The sequence below is a fragment of the Chenopodium album genome, chromosome 23, assembly GCF_948465745.1.
Source record: "Chenopodium album chromosome 23, dcCheAlbu1.1, whole genome shotgun sequence".
Taxonomy (NCBI): domain Eukaryota; kingdom Viridiplantae; phylum Streptophyta; class Magnoliopsida; order Caryophyllales; family Amaranthaceae; genus Chenopodium; species Chenopodium album.
Window position 1 is genome coordinate 14,424,257 of NC_137856.1, and position 17,154 is coordinate 14,441,410.

Below are 17,154 nucleotides of genomic sequence, written 5' to 3' on the forward strand. Positions count from 1 at the left end.
ATTTGGGATGACAAGTTGTTAATCGCGTTGAGATAATCCACCGAACAAAACCGTTGAGCCACTCTTGCTCGTAGACTCTCTCTCTCCTTCTAGCCAATCTCTATAGTATCTCACCACATCCTCAATTATGTCAAGTACCTCTTCTTCCGTCCTATTTATTATAGGACCACCGGCTCCTCTATCTAGGCATGACTTGCCTTGAGCACTCAAACCTCCATAGAAAATTTGTATCACTTGATAGGTAGGAATTCCATGATGTGGACACTCTCTTTGGTACTCCTTGTACCTCTCCCATGCTTCATAGAGATTCTCATTAGGCCTTTATTTGAATCCTTGGATCAATGCCCTAGCCTCCGCCGTCTTCTTTTGTGGGTAAAAGAGAGACAAGAAAGCTTTTGTGACTTCATCCCACGTCCTAAGTGAATTGGGCTTAACCTCCTTATCCAACCACTCTAAGGCACGACCAATAAGAGAAAAGAGAAACAACTTTAGCCGAATGAACTCTTGAGAAATGTCGTTCACCTTAATAGTATTACAATACTTCTCAAATTCCTTTAGGTGATTCAACGGGCTCTCACTCTTGGCTCCACTAAATTGCCTCCGTTCTATCAAAGTAATCATGGCCGGTCTTATTTCAAAATCGTTCACCGGTGTTGTACGTGGAGCAATGCCGCTCTCAAACCTATAAGCACCGGGAATTCCCAACTCCTTCAAAGCTATTCTTGGATTCTCTCCCATGCCTTGCTCTTCTTCTTCCTCAAACTCTTCTTTACTTGAGGAACTTAGGCTCAAAGATCGGTTGGCTATCCATCTTCGTGAAAGAGTTCTTTCAATTTCCGGATCCAAGGGAATTAAGGGCATATCTCGAGTTCTACTATGCATGCAAAAACTCAAAAGAAATTGTTAGTAACGCGGCTACAAGTGTAGCCTAAAAGAAAGAAGAAAAATCTTTTTGTGTTTTTGAATCAGATGGAATAGACTCAACAACAATACACAATCACAACACCATTCCCCGGCAACGGCGCCATTTTGACGTGGGTCGAAGCTAGGTCGTTGAAGCTAACCCCTACACAAGGCCAAACAAAATTTGTAAACACTTAACACACCCCTACACAAGTATAATGGTAAGTTGAGGGTCGAACCCAAAGGAATGGTGGGAGACTATCTATTGTCAAAGGTCAAGCTATTCCGAAATATAGCAATAGGGTGTGAATACTAGGACACAAACGACTAATAAACGAGATGAAATCAAATGTATAAATCACTAGGGCTAGGATCGACATGTAATCATAACGGATTCAACTAATTGGGAGGTCAAATTGACTAAGTCAAGCAATGTAGGGAAGATCAATCATGCAACCAAAAGAGCATATCAAGCTACTTTCCTAGAGGTCTAACTAGCGTCAACTTTGATAAACTCTAGCTAGGAAACATCACAAGACACCTCAATCGTTAAATGCAAGCCACAAATCAATGGTCCGTATCAATGTGAATTAACAATGCAATCTAGTGCAACAATAAAAGTTGGCCATTCTTTAATCAATTACACACATGCACATGATCATCAATCAAATTTAATCACATTATCAACTCTATCAAGTTTCCCCAATTAGCATTAATCCATTACTCATAAATGTTTCACCATTACCCTAGCAAGTAATCTACTCACTAGCCATTGAAATTAAGATCAAAACAACACAAATCAACAAATTCATCATGATCAAATCAAACAAGCTAAAATCAAACACAAATCAATCAAACTTCAATCAAACTTGAACAATCAATAAAGCAAATGAAATCAAACTAAAGATCAAAACTATAGATTGAATAAAAGAAAAGGAATCCTTACAAACTTGATCAAAAATCAAAGGGAATGTAGAAATCTTCAATCATCAACAATACACCATGAACTTCTCTCACTAAAAACCTAGAGTTTCTCTCTCTAAAAATATGATCTAAAAATAATGTGTGTTCTAAAAATAGAAAGAAAGACTACATATAGGAAAGATACAAAAGAAGAGTTAGTTACATCGTCCCAAAAGAAACCCCGGAAGGTGCGGTCGCATCAAGGAAGAGGCGCAACCGCGGGAAAATGGGTATAGAATAGGGACCCAGGGGGGCGCGCCCGCGCCACCTAGGTGCGCGGCCAGACCACCTTCATGCGCGCTCGCACCTGGCTGTAGGGTAGCCCCCCACTTCTTCGTCCTAGCTCATCCTCGTGCGCTCGTCTTGGTGATGATGATGAACACTAAGGTAGGCAGTCTTGAAATGGCTATTTTGGTGGGTTCATGCCAAAGATGAAGCCCCCACCACATGCGTGCACCGATCTCATGAACTTGCTCCTTGCGTTCCTTCAAACTTAAGCTCCAAAAGACGAACATGAGGCATCCAAATTGATAAGAAATATGAGAGGAAGGCTCTGGAATCCTTGGAATCACGATCATAACCTGAAAATAAACGAAAACAAGCAAATAAAAGGGAAAAAGACCAAATAGACAAAGAAATGCACAAAGAAAGAAAACTAACTAAGGAAAGCACAAACTAAAGAAGTAAAGACAAAACTAAGGAAAACTAAAGAAAAGAGCTATAAAATAGCATGAAATTCACCCTAAAAGAAGCCAAATGAGTGCCATAAATGACACTTATCACACCCTTGGTGAACGATCGTGCCGGCGGTATGGGGTATTTCCAGCGTCTTCAGCATTAGTCGTTTTACTCTTGGTTTTCTTTTGTTGGCCCTCTCCTTTTCTTCTTGGCGGTTTCCTAGAAGAAGACGGCCTCTTACCCTCCATCTCCTTTCGGAGCTTGTTCAAAGCGAGCAAGAGTGAACCAATGGTAAACGGACGATCCTCTGCCTCATGGAATGAAGCGGTCAGAGGGTTGCTAGGATGAATCGTTGTGACTATATCTTCAACATGGCCATCCTGGTAGGGGCCAAGGCCAGCACCTGGTATCTGACCATCTATTGTCATAACGGATGAGTACCCCACAGACAGCGCCAAATGTTTCGGGGTTATTTGGAATCCCTTGGGATACTAGTCACGCTCTGTCGGCGATGAGATTCAGACACCTGTAAAAACACAAATCTCTGATGGTCGGAGGTCCGCCTCCGACGATCAAGTTAGTGACTGGAAATGGAATAAATGTAGAGAGAGAAAGTATAGAGAAGTTGGAGCTTTTAGTGCTCTATTGAATGTTATGTCACAATCCATCCCTCCCATCATCAATGATTGGGGTATTAATAGGGGTGGAAATTTGTGCCCCTTAGGGTAAGTGACCTAGGATTTAGTGCTCTGATTGGCCGCGCAATCAGAATAGAGCACGTCTCCTTTGGGGTGTCGTTTTGCGGCACTATAGGATCTTGGGCCTCCTGATATAAGGAGGCCTTTTGTCACTCTCTCAAAATCAGGTGCTCCTTTGTTCTTTGTACATGTCAACTTCCTACGGTGATATGTATTGCCCATTGATTAGGCCACGTGTCACCACTGTTGGGGTTTGGTGAGTCCAACTCACCGCAGAAACAACCCCAACCCAAGAACCACTCGCAATTAATAAAACCTTAAAGTATAACAAATGTTTAGGGTAAAAATACCCCAAGTACGTGGCCCAATCTCATAGCGACACGTGGCCCAATAAGAACGCGACACGTGTCCCTATGAGAGGGCGACACGTGTCCTCCTGATAGGGTGACACGTGTCAGCTGTCCCAAGTATACAATAAAACATCAGAAAGAGAAAAGGCCTTTATTACATCAGGCCCAAATCCCGAGGAAAACCCTTGAAAGCCGCAAAACGGCGCCCCTTTATGACACGTGGCGACCCCTGATTGCGCAGCCAATCACGTCACGGAATTCTAGGGTACAAACCCTAGAGGGGCACATGTTCCCACCCCTATAAATACCCCAATCATTTATGATGGGAGGGGTGGATTGTGACATAACATTAAAAAGAGCATTAAAGAGCTCCAACTTCTCTCTACCTTCTCTCTCTAGTTTTTCCGATTACCGATCTCTAACTTGATCGTCGGAGGCGAATATTCCGATAAACGGAATATTCGTTGTTTTGCAGGTGTCCGAGTCTCGTTGCCAGCAGAGCGTGACCAGCATCCGAGGAGATAACAAAAAACCCCAAAACATTTGGCGCCGTCTATGGGGATACTCGTCCGTTATGGCAATAGATGGTCAGACACCTAATACTGGTCCTCGTCCAAGCGAGGACGGATATGTAGAAGACTTACATACAACCATACATTCTAGCAATTCTGTGACTGCCTCATTTCAAGAGGCCGAGCAACCTTCTTTTACCCCAGCTACCCTAATGGCCGAGCTGACTAAGCTTCGCCAAGAGTTGGCCTCAAAACAACCAAAGGGGAGAGGAGGTACTTCCAAGAAAACACACAACAAGACCAATGCAACTGATGCTGGTAATACTCCATTCCGTCGTCCGCATGGAAGGTCTCCCCGAGTCCCACGGACCAATCTCTCTAGTCTGTTGGCAAAAACACAGTCGGCTGGGGGGAGGGGCAGACAGCCAAAAAGAGTGGAGACTAAGCCGTCACAGCGTTTCAAGGCCGCAAGGGATTACATTCGGCACAAACAAAGGGAGAGGGCCGCATATTCTGACACGGCCTCTACCCCAACCATGCCGGATGAAGTCTCCAACCAATCTTTCTCTCAATACACCAACACGGCCGTCTCCAGCATAAGCCAAGCCGCTCACACTATTACTCCCATTCCAGTTCAGCCATCACAATATCAGCCCCCTCAAGTTCTCAATGGGTTGATACAGCCAACTTCCCAAGTCTTTGGGCAGTATGGGCCGTATGGTCAGGCGTTCGGCCAGGCTCCCTACCTGGCTGGAACGTCCCGCAGCCTCAGCCCATTGACAGGCAAATGCGCCTGTTGAATTTAGGAGATAAGCCGCCTCCGTTTTCACAAGACATACTAACGTCCCCTCAACCAGCAAAAGTGAAGAGTGTACTAGTGGGTGCCTATGATGGTACGGGCAACCCAGAGGAACATATTACCTCGTACAAGAATCTGATGTACTTGCAAAGTTTAAATCACGCTACCTGGTGCAGATGCTTCCCGGCCACCCTTAAGATAGTGGCTCAGGATTGGTTTAATAGCCTTCCGGCCGGATGCATAAATTGCTTTACTACCCTCGGTTTGTTGTTTGTAGGAAATTTCTCTTACAACATCCCACCAAGGAAGACAACTCTCAATTTGGCAACAATAGTCCAAGGAAAGAATGAAGGACTACGTTCGTACGTCCAAAGATTTAACCAAGAAAAAGCTCAAATTCATAATCTCCCGGATGAAATGGCATACTTAGAATTTCTCCGGGGATTAAGGCATAACGGTTTCAAGTTTGATTTGGTAAGAAAAAAGATTCGGTCGAGCCGAAGCCTACATTGAGGCCGCGAACTTTTGTTCGCTCACCAAATCAGAACAGCCGACCAAGGGGGCTGAGAAGAAGCAATCTTCTCAGCAAGACTCGGTCGGCCGAAAGAAAGAAGGAAACAAAAGAAAAGAAATCTTGGTAGCTGATGACAAGCAACCCAAGTCAAAGAAAAGCAAGACGTACGAGCCTCGGTATGAGTTTAATAAGGATGGCTACTCCATTTTGATGGAGATAAAAGACAAGTTTGAGTTTGAGAAGCCTCAGCCTTTGAGAGGCTCGGCCCAGTACAGAAACAAAAATAAGTATTGTCATTACCACAAGGATGTAGGTCATGACACAAATGATTGCATCAATCTGAAGAGGTTGTTGGATAAGTTGTCCGACAAGGGTCTTTTGAAACCTTATGTGATGAAGTCTAAGTTCACCTACAAACGGACAGACAATACGTCCGAGCAAAAGCAATAGAGCGATAAGAAAAATGACAAAGAAGATGATGGGAACAGCACTGATTCAGGTTTTGTGGCCGTGATATCAGGAGGCTTTGCTTCAGGCGGCCCTACCATGAAAGGGATCAAGCGGGACGCTCGAAATCTGTCCAACGTGATGCAAACGGATGCCGTTAAGGCCGAGCCTTTTCCTGAAGTGATCATCAGTGAGGTTGACCGTGGGAGGTCAGGGCCTTGCATAATGATCCCATGGTCTTTGTCATGAAGATAGCGAATTTGAAGGTGGGACGAATATTGATTGATACGGGCAGTTCGGCCGACATCATCAGCCTGTCCGCCCTAAGGAATTTAAGCTTCCCAGAGGATGCTCTCCAGGACATTACCCACCCTTTGGTAGGATTTGGGGGAATGTCATTCATCCAGTCGGACGGATAGACCTTCCCATCCGTTTCGGGCAGAAGGGAGAAGGGAGAGATATGGTCGTCCGCTTCCTAGTTGTCAAAGAGTTGACAGGGTACAATGTCATTCTTGGCCGTCCTACTCTGAATGCAGCCAAGGCGGTCATTGTGCCCCACTTAATGTTGTTGAAGTTTGAAAGGTCGGACGGTAAGATCGGAACAATTCAAGGAAGTTAGAAAATGGCTAAGGAATGTAATCAATTGGCCGTGAAGCCCACAGCGCGCGGCCCAAGACTGTCACTAGTGGAAAAAAGGCCATCCGTAACGGGCAAAAACTGCCTATCCGTAACGGGCAGCGGTCGTTACGTATGCAGCCGTTACGGATGGCCTTTGTTATTCGTAACGGGCAACTTAAATGTCCGTTACGAATAACCTATTATTCGTAACGGACATTTAAGTTGCCCGTTACGAATAACCTATTATTCGTAACGGACTTTTATGTTGCCCGTTATGAATAATGTTCAAAACATGCTAAAAATTAGGGGTATTTGTAACTGGCACTCTTTGGTACTAGTTACAAATTCCCCAATTCTTTTCTTATTTCCTTTTATTTTTAACTATAAATTGGTTATCATCCCTGATGAAAATATCAAAACATTATACATACAAAAGCCAACTATATGTTTCAAAAGAAGTTACAAAAAATTTATTATGACACCACTTAAAAAAAAAAAAAAAAAAAAAAAAAAAAAAAAAAAGGAAGATTAGAATTACAAATAATTTCAACAGCCCCTTCTAATCATAGAGGCGTTCTTTTAACTCCCTCTTAATTTCAGCAGCCTCCTTTTAATCATTTCCTTTTATTAATCTTGATTCTTTTGATACTTCTTCTCCAAGTCGGGTTTAGCGTGGATTGTGATGACAATTATGTTGCGTCTCCAAGCTCCAATTATAGAACAAGTGAGGACTGCTTGCTGGAACGATCTGAGAGTTTTGAGAACAGTCTTGTAACCAAGAGTGTACTTTCCACTCTTCATAACAAGAGCCAATTTGTTGTTGATGCTCTCATGAGTCTTCTTCTGCAATTCAACCCAACATTCAAGATTCAATTTTTATCCATGAAATCAAAAATAGATCAATTAAACTGGAAACAATAACATGAATTTCGAAGTAAGAATAAGAAATTAGGGTTTACCGTCTTCTTTGAGGGAGCCATGACAGCTTGAAGAGAGAGAGAGCGAGGTTGAATGAAGAAGGAGAAATGACCTATGTTTAAAAATGAATTTTTATTTTCAAAGGTACTCAAAATTATGAACCTAGAAAAATTAATTAAAACTCATAAAAACACAACATTTGGCAAAAACCCAGAATTAATTTACAGCACTTCTTTGAATTTCTGGTATCAATTTGCCAGATGATGGAAAAATTGCATACTCACAACAAGATTTAATCAACTCCAAACAATAAAAAAAATTAAAAAAAAATTAAAATGAAATCGAAAAAGCTCAAAAAATAAAAAAGAACTAAATCAAATCAAAAATCAAAAAAAGGGGAAATTACCAAATACGGCTACACACCATTAGCGAAGCTCTCTAATGAAAATTTCGTGGAGTTCGGCGTAGAACTGTACACAAGACAGCGGCAATTCGACTTCAAAAAACTTAGGGGTTAGCAGAAATTGGAGGTGAAAATGAAGGGAGCTTCAACAATGGTTGTAGGAGAGAGAAGATGGAGGTAAGGAGAGTGAAGTAAAAGAAAATTCACCATTGAAGAAGCAGATCTATGAGGAGGAAGAGAGAGAGAGAGAGAGAGAGAGAGAGAGAGATAGAGAGAGAGAGAGGGAGAGAGAGTGACTGAGTGTGAAATGAGAGAAAAGAGGTGAATGACGGCTAGGTAAACCCTAATAAAAAGCCAAAGCCAAGTAATGGGCTCCTCTCATCATTTGGGCCACGCTCAACCAGTTGTATCGGGCTCAATATGCCCGTTACATGTAATATAATATCCGTAACGGGCAAATGATGACGGTTACAACTAAATAAGTATTCGTAACGGGAAAAATAGTGTCCGTTACGAATAACTAAGTATTCGTAACGGACGCTATTTTGCCTGTTACGAATATATTTAATGTAACGGGCATAGCTTTGCCCGTTACGAATGAGATTTTTTCCACTAGTGTGTCCGAGCCAAAAGAAGAAGGAACCTCACTCCCATCATACCAGGTCGGCCAGAAGCGTAAGGCGGCCAAGGTAGAAGAAGCCTAGCAATTAATGACTGTCGGCCGGCCAGATGAGTTGAGGCCCCAGCCGACTGGCAGCCACCAGGATATAGTGCTTGACCCCAACCACCCAGAACGGACGATTAGTGTTGGCACTATAGCCTTGGGAACGCTTGGGGATGAGTTAGTTCAACTGTTAAGGGAATTCAAGGATGTGTTTGCGTTTGAAGTTGGTGAAATTCCAGGAATAAGCCCTGACCTGGCCGTACACAAGCTGACCGTGAATCCTTTGATAAAGCATGTCCGCCAGAAAAAGAGGAATCATGGAGAAGAGAGGAATCAGGCGGCCGCAGTAGAGGTGAAAAAGCTGCTGGACGCCGGTTTCATTCGGCAATGCTTCTACCCAGATTGGGTGGCTAATGTAGTTCTTGTGAAAAAGCCGAATGGAACTTGGAGAATGTGTGTGGACTACACGGATCTGAACAAGGCGTGCCCTAAGGATAGCTTCCCCTTGCTGTAGGGAATATTTCAAGCATTATGACCCCAAACTTGAACCCCACTGTGATCATACACTAAAGTACGGTGGCGTTCCAAAGGGAAAGACAAAGAGTAAAAAGAGTCGCCAACAAGGACCCAAAAGACAATCCAAAAGGACCATCAACTACTCCATAAGGTCTTGAACCAAACAGGGTCCGGGGATGAGGGTACGAATCCAATCTACAAAAGAAAGGACCCGCCCTATAAAATAGGCCTCTACTTTGTTCTGCTCGTATTCATGTGTGCTTTTCGAATAACATACAAACATTATATTAAACCTACCCTGTTTATCTATGTTGGTTGAAATTAATGCACAAATAATACTATTATTGGCGATCACTTGAATTAAAATCACATTAGCCTAAACCAAATTAATAATTATCTTATTAAGCGTGATTTCAAGTACAAATTCCCTTTAACAATCATAAAAGGTGTGATCAAGCAATAACAACAAAATATAAATCAAGCAACATAATAATAAACAATAAGCATAATCATAACAATCATGATAAGGCATAATAAAGCTTAAATATAATAGCAAGACCCTAGGCATGATACTAATATAATATCAATAACAACTCCTAGCATGTCACTAAACAATAAAGATCAAAGCTTTAAACCTAACATGGTACTAACATGATATTAGAAAGAGTAAAGGCACCCTAAACATGATACTAGAAAGCATAAAATAACATCCTAACATGATACTAGAAATTAAACAATAATAAGCATGCTTTCTACATTGTGAAAGAAATAGAGAGTAAGCTAATCTACTTACTTTGAAGCCTCGTACCTCTTTCTAATAACAAAATACACAAGTTAGTAAACTTCAATGAAAATAATAAGAATAATAAAAGAATTAAATTAGAAATCAAATTAAATAAAGTTTTGACTAGTTTTGGACCAAACCCTCAGAAAATATCAAACCTTTCACGTCTAGGGGCGAAGGCAACTTCGAACTTGGCTAAGAGATTCTAAGTCTTGTGAATGCGGAGTATTGTATTTTGTAAAAAGGTAGTTTAAAAAGAGAGAGAGAGAGAATAAGAATTAAGTAATTCGTAATGAGAGTTGATAGAGAGAATTGAGTAAGAATTGATGAGAGATGATGAATGAAAAAGGGGAGAAGACCTCTATTTATAAGAAAAAAGAGAGGGTTGAAGAAATCCGAATTTAAATCGAAATAAAACTCGTAGACAGCAGTTTTTGCAAATTTTGTTTTTATCATATCTATTAATCCAGAAGTCCAAATAAGTCATATAATATGTCGTTGGAAAGCTCTTGAAGTCTACTTTCTAATGAAATTAGAATCAGATTAAAATATTTTGTAGATAAAAAGATATAGACGAAATAGTGAAAGGGTGTCAGTTTTGGATAGAGTTTCGTATATCTTTCATATCTTTTTCGTTATAGCTCGGAATTATTATTATAATATATCATTGGAAAGATAATTTCAAGATCTATCCAACCATATAAAATTTGGATAAAAAATATGAGGCACGAAAATAATATCTGACTATCTTTGAACATCTTTAAATCCGAATAGAATTAGGAAAGTTTTAAAAAAGGAAAGTTTATATTCAAATCAAATTCTATGATCTTATCTTTTCAAAAAAGGATAATTAAGATATTTTAGAAACTTATAGAAGATTCTAATCAATCCTAATTAGTTTAGGAATAGGATTAAACCTTTGGACCCTCCTCATGATCATTGGGTCGTAGGTAAAATCCGATTTGGGCCCAGTTTAGTATTTTGGCCATAACTTCCTCATTACTCATCGGAATTGGGCTTATAATATATCGTTGGAAAGGTCTTTTAAAGCCCCATCCAACTACACCATTATTGGACCCTTATCATGGACCAAAATAAACTGGATTGGACGTTTTCATAAAATAGAGCATGTTTTCGAAAACATAAAGAAGGATTTTAATAAAAACTAACCGCAACACTTGACTTTTCACACTTTCACCTCATTCGATTATGGTTCGACGCGAAAGGTATTCATCACTGGGTTTGGTTTTGGGGAGACACAAATGGGTGTCTACACTTGCCAAAGATCGACCGTTTGGTTGATTCTACGGCGGGGCACGCCCTAATGAGTTTTATGGACGCATACTCCAGATTCCATCAAATTCCCTTGTGGGAAGAAGATCAAGAAAAGACAGCGTTTGTAACCGAGCAGGGGTTGTATTGTTACAAAGTTATGCCATTCGGCCTCAAGAACGCCCCTGCTACCTTTCAGAGGCTTGTTAACACAGTCTTTAGAGATCAGCTCGGCCGGAACATGGAGGCGTACATTGATGACATGATTGTCAAGTCAAAAGAGCCGGCCGACCATCTAAAGGACTTACGAGAAATGTTCACCGAACTCAGGCAGCATAAGATGATGTTAAATCTAAAGAAGTGTGTATTTGGTGTTGAGTCCGGTAAGTTTCTCGGATTTTTGATTGACCAACGTGGAATTGAGGCCAACCTTGAAAAAATTCAAGCCGTCCTTAATATGAAGTCACCAAGAACAATTAAGGAGGTGCAAAGACTGATCGGCTGTTTAGCAGCCCTTGGAAGATTTTTGTCAAGGTCAGGGGATAAGTGTCGTTACTTTTTCCAAACCATTAAAAAGAAAGCCATGTTCGAGTGGACAGAGGAGGCTGAGGAAGCATTCGTACAGTTGAAAATTCACTTGCATACATTGCCTCGCCTCGTCAGTCCGCTCAGGAATGAGAAGTTATTCATGTATCTTGCCATCTCTGAACATTCTCTAAGTTCCGTCCTCCTTGCTGAGAGGGACGGCCACCAGGTCCCAGTCTATTTTGGCCATGTACTTCACAATGTTGAGCTTAATTACCCCCCAATTGAAAAATTTGGCCTGGCCTTGTACATGGCATCAAAGAAGCTGCGACCGTACTTCTTGGCACATTCAATTGTGGTCTATACAGACCAACCCCTGAAGAAGCCGTTCTCAACTTTAGAAGTAAGTGGCCGCATGCTCAAATGGGCTTTGGAGCTCAGGGGTTTTGACATTACGTTCGAGCCAAGAAAGGCAATTAAGGGGCAAGCTTTTGCGGACTTCTTGGCTGAAATGACACGGCCTGATCTTCAGCCGGCCGGGGACCAGGTTTGGAAAGTGTTTGTGGATGGTAGTGCAACAGCGACCGGGTGTGGTGCTGGTATTATATGTGAATCTCCTGAAGGAGATAAGTTTGAGTATGCATTGAGATTTCAGTTCCAAGCGTCAAACAATGAAGCTGAGTACGAAGCATTGTTGGCCGGCCTAAGGATGTGTAAAGTGGCCGGGGCAACCAAAGTTGAAGTATGCTCGGACTCCTGGCTAATAGTCCACCAAGTTAATGGTGGCTTTGAAGCTAGGGAGCCGGCCATGATGAAGTACATGCAGCTAGTGAAAGATGAGGCCGAGTGCCTAGAACATTTCTCTCTCAGACAAGTTTCTCGTTCAGAAAATCATCAAGCGGACGCGCTCTCCAAATTGGCTTCCTCGGCATCATGTGATACTCCAAGATCAGTGTTTTGGGAAGTAAAAGAGAAAAGGAGTATTGATGCCGACCCCGTTCAGATAATAGATAGAATTTCAACCTGGATGGACGGAATTATTTCCTATCTGAGGGATGGAATACTTCCGGACGATCCAAAAGAGAGTTAGCTAATGAAGAGAAGGGCAGCTTGGTTTGAAATGAAGGATGGGGAACTATTCAAAAGAGCTTTTGTGAAGCCCTATCTTAAATGCATAACTCCTGAAAGAGGGCATGATGTGTTGGACGACCTTCATCAGGGACATTGTGGCTCTCATATTGGAGGACGAGCCTTAGCTGAAAAAGCGACACATTTGGGATATTACTGGCCGAGCTTGAAGACGGACGCCATGCAAATGGTGAAAAAATGTGACAAGTGCCAGAGGTTTTCACCCCTTATTCATCGTCCAGCAAATAGTCTATCAGCCATAAGCAGTCCGTTTCCTTTTGCTAAATGGGCATGGACATTTTAGGGTCGTATACTCCTGCATCCAGCCAGAGACGATATGTACTAGTGGCAGTAGACTACTTCACTAAATGGGTTGAAGCTGAGGCCGTCCGGGGCATTAAATGGACGGATGTGTCAGCCTTCATTTAGAAAAGCATAATCACTCGATATGGGGTGCCTCAGTCAATGGTATTCGACAATGGACCTCAGTTTGAGACGCGCCAACTCAAAGAATAGTTGGGGGACCAAGGCATAACTCATTGTTTCGCCTCGGTCGGCCGACCACAAGCCAATGGTCAAGTTGAGGCCTATAACAAATTGATCTCAAATGGAATCAAGCGCAAGCTTGAAAAAGCAGGCGGCCTATGGGCGGATGAGTTGGTTAATGTGCTATGGTCCATACGGACAATAGCAAAGAGTTCCACAAAAGAGACACCATTCTTCTTGGTCTATGGAGCTGAGGCTGTACTCCCAATTGAAATGTACGAGCCCACTTTGCGGATAATGCTATATGATAAATCGGCCAATTGGGAGGCCACAAATACCGCCATAGACTTTCTTCTAGAAGCTAGGGGCAATGCCGCACTTAGACATGAAATATATCAATTAAGGATGACAAGGGCATATAATCGCCGAGTGTCTATGCGGCCGCTAAAGATGGGGGATCTAGTATTGAGAAAAATGGAAGATATTGGCCGTGCTAATGAAGACGGCAAGTTGACTCCAAATTGGGAGGGGTCATACCGAATCAAAGAAGAAGTACGAGACGGCACATATCGCCTTGAAGCAATTGATGACCGTTAGATTTCACGGACATGGAACACTGACAATCTGAAAAAATATCATGTTTAAGTTTTTTCTCTTTAAGTACTTAGCCAAAAAGCTGTATATACAGCTAGGTCTACTGACCGAGCCATGTAATTAAAGCCATACGGCCACAACAATGTTATTTTGAAAAATTAATGAAAAAGTCAAGCATTGTTAAACTATTTTGCTATTTTTTTTTATTTGCATATTATGATTTAAGATGAAAGGCCAAGTGAAATCACTTACTAAGTTGCTCCCAACATAGCAACACGGCTTATCAATGTCTTACTGAGTGACCGAAGTAAAAAGGGTAGCAAGATTGCTTCCAATGAAGCAACTCGGCCACAAAAAAAAAAAAAAAAAAAAAAAAAAAAAAAAAAACTGACTTAATGCAGAAAATAACGTGTCCGCTTCAATTCAAGGCGGACGATTGAGGCAAGGTATTCTGAACTTGTTTAATACAAGTCTCCTTTACAAATAGGGCAAGGGCATACCTAGGCATTTAGCCCGGCCGAGCCAGGAATCCCTAAGTTGAGATAATACTTGGGAATTCTAGGGTACGTCCGAGCGATAGTTTCAACGGACGACTCGTACAAAGCTAGCTGAACGGCCAACTAAATTGATTCGGTGCTTCACCTAGTCCAAGGGCAATCATTACTATGATGTGATTAACTTGCTAGTTGCCATACCCTTTAAGGCATAAAAACTACCAAGTTAATCAAACCTCTTAGAGTATGGACTACGCGAACACCGAATAAAGGGGCATACCCCTAGGATCGTACGAAGAAACATAATATTGAGACGTACAATATTGAGACGTACGAAAAGCATTCAAAAGGCATAACATTGCGAAAAATTGCTAAGTATGAAACAAAATTAAAGAACCGCTCAAAAGGCGGACAAAATTTTCATTAATAAGACCGCTCAAAAGGCGGCCAGGAAAGTTTACAATACCGCTCTAACAGGCGGCTTCAAAAGCTAAGAAAAAAAAAAAGTAAAGTACAACGAAAGCTGAATAAAGGAAAGCATAAAAGCTGAGCAGACGGCTTGTGGAGGACTTGAGCTCTATTTAGCCGTATCATCTTTGGCAGGCTCCTCCACATTCTTTGCGCCCTTGGTCGGAGTGGCACCATCGTCCGCCTCCTCCTCCTCATCCTCTTCTTCCCCCTAGTCCTCTCCGGACTCGGGGGAAGAAACTACCAGCTCTGGAGGAGGTTGGCCGGCCTTCTTTGCCTCTTCTCTGAGGCAGACGTAGTTCAGACACTTTTTGAAGTGCTCTTCATAATAAGCGGCCTCACCGTCATCCACCATCAGTTCAAAGGCATCGAAGAAGTATGCCTTAAGCCTGTCTTCAGCATTCTGCTCAATGCGGACGATTTCCTCCACGCTGGGCGGCCGAGGAGCTTTGAGCTTCTCAGCATAGTCCGAGACGGACTTCTTCAAGGCCTCAACCTCGGCCTTCAACGCGTCCGCTTTGTCCAAAGCAGACTTAAGAATGGCCTGGGCCAACTTCAGCTCGCTCCTTAAGGCCTCAGACGCCTCAAAGCCCTGCCTCTATCTCTCCTTCTCCAGGACGGCCTCGTCTCGCTCTACCCTCATGGCCCCCCTGGCCAAGGTCTCTTGTTCGAGAGCCATGCCCAGTTTGACCAGGTCTTCTGTTTGTCGCGCCGCCTTGTCGGACAGCGTGGTTATCTGGGTCTCAAAATGCACCCTTTGGACGGCGGCCGTCCCAGTCACGGCGTCCTCAGCCTTCCTTATTTCAAGCCAAGCTTGCTTCAACCGCTCGTTTTCCTTATCCTTCCAGTCAAGGAAGGCGTTCAAGCGGAGGAAGAGCTGCGGACAGAAGAAGAAGAGTTAGTCAAATAAAAAGAAAATACGCTAAGTGTTGGAAAGAAAAGGGTGATGAAAGGGAGACGTACCTCGGCACTACAATTGAGCATGCGGCCGAGGAACCCCTCATTTATTCCCCGCAGCTTGTCTCGTTGCGCTTGGGGAACTGCGCGGACCATGGCCTCGCGCATAGCTTTCCTGTCCGCGCCAGTAAGTGATTGGCCGGGCAGCCTCATCTGCATCTCCTCTGAGATATCTGCGAACGACCGTGTAAAAAGTGTCAGCTAAAATGTACAAGTATAAGTAAATCAAGATGTACAAAGATAAAGAAGAGAAATTAACCAGTGGAGAAGCTTGGACGAGAGAGATTGACGGGATGGGGCGGCAGTGAGGCGTCCCCCTCGTTTCCTGAACGGCCAGCAGCGTCACTGGCCGACTGACTGGCGTTTAACCAGTCAGATTTTTTAACTAACTCGACATGCGGAGTCGAGATGGGGCCGGTCGTTTTTTTCGGGGACGACTTACCCCCATCGTCCAAAGGGACGGACGCATCGTGGACCTGATCAGCAACAGGATCCACGGACTTGGAGGCCCCGCTTTGTGTCAGCCGGGGCTGTTCTCCTTTAGACTGCGTGGTAGCAGTCTGCGACTTCGTCTTGGCCGCGGTTTTGGAAGCAGGCTTGGTGGCAATCGTCTTCTTTCTCTTTGATGCGTTCGCATCGGGAGTAGAAGAAGCTGGCTGCTTCCTTCTCGCCTTTGGAGTGGAGGAGGACTGTCAAAATACAAGTAAACTTGTTAGAAAAAGGGCACAAAACAAAGTTTCAGTGTCCGTGTAAAAGTGGGAAGGAGCTCCCTTCCAATATGCTTGAACGGACAAAGAGCGTCCGTGCAAACTCAGGAAGCAGGCTCCTCCCAATACAGCAAGGCGGACAACGAGAAAAGAAAGACTCAAAAAATTAAACAAGTATTTACCTCTTTGAGTTGCTCGTACATCTTGAAACAAGCCTTGTATCGAGCAATGTCCACCTCGGACATCTCCACTTCACCCTTCTGTTCAGGGTCAAGCATAGCGTATGCCTCCGCTGCAAAAAGAAGAAGAAAGTGTTAGAATAAATTTCTAAGTAAAATTTATGTGCGTACAAGAAGTTTATATCTAAGCGTCCACCTTGGGGTATGTTCTGGTACAGGCCGTACGCTGACATGAAAGTAGTGTCCCTAAGCCAACTGGATAAAGGAACCCAGTGGCGAGGAACACGTTCAGTTTTGTTACCCCGCTTGACCCTGTTGACCTTGAAGTATTCGAGCTGGTATTCTTGGCTGGGATGGACGGGTGGTTTGTCAGGTTTGTGATCCCCGCGTCCAAGTTGGATAATTTCAGGACGGCACCTATTCATGCGTAAGTTGAACTCCGCGTCCTTAGTTTTGACGCGGTAGAAACGGTGCTTCCAGTCCCTCCACTTGCTGACACGGTCAACCACTACCATGTAGTCCCTGGTTGCACTCAAGACGAGCCAACCGTCCGTGTCCTTCTCCAGCCTTGTCAGTG

At 43.1% G+C, this 17,154-nt stretch overlaps 1 non-coding gene across 1 annotated transcript; it reads left to right on the forward strand.

The window, feature by feature from the left end:
* Window positions 1-247: 247 nt before the first annotated feature.
* LOC145609803 (small nucleolar RNA R71) lies at window positions 248-353 on the forward strand. Its single transcript, XR_014106094.1, has one exon. It is a non-coding gene; the product is annotated as a small nucleolar RNA R71 (small nucleolar RNA).
* Window positions 354-17,154: the final 16,801 nt, after the last annotated feature.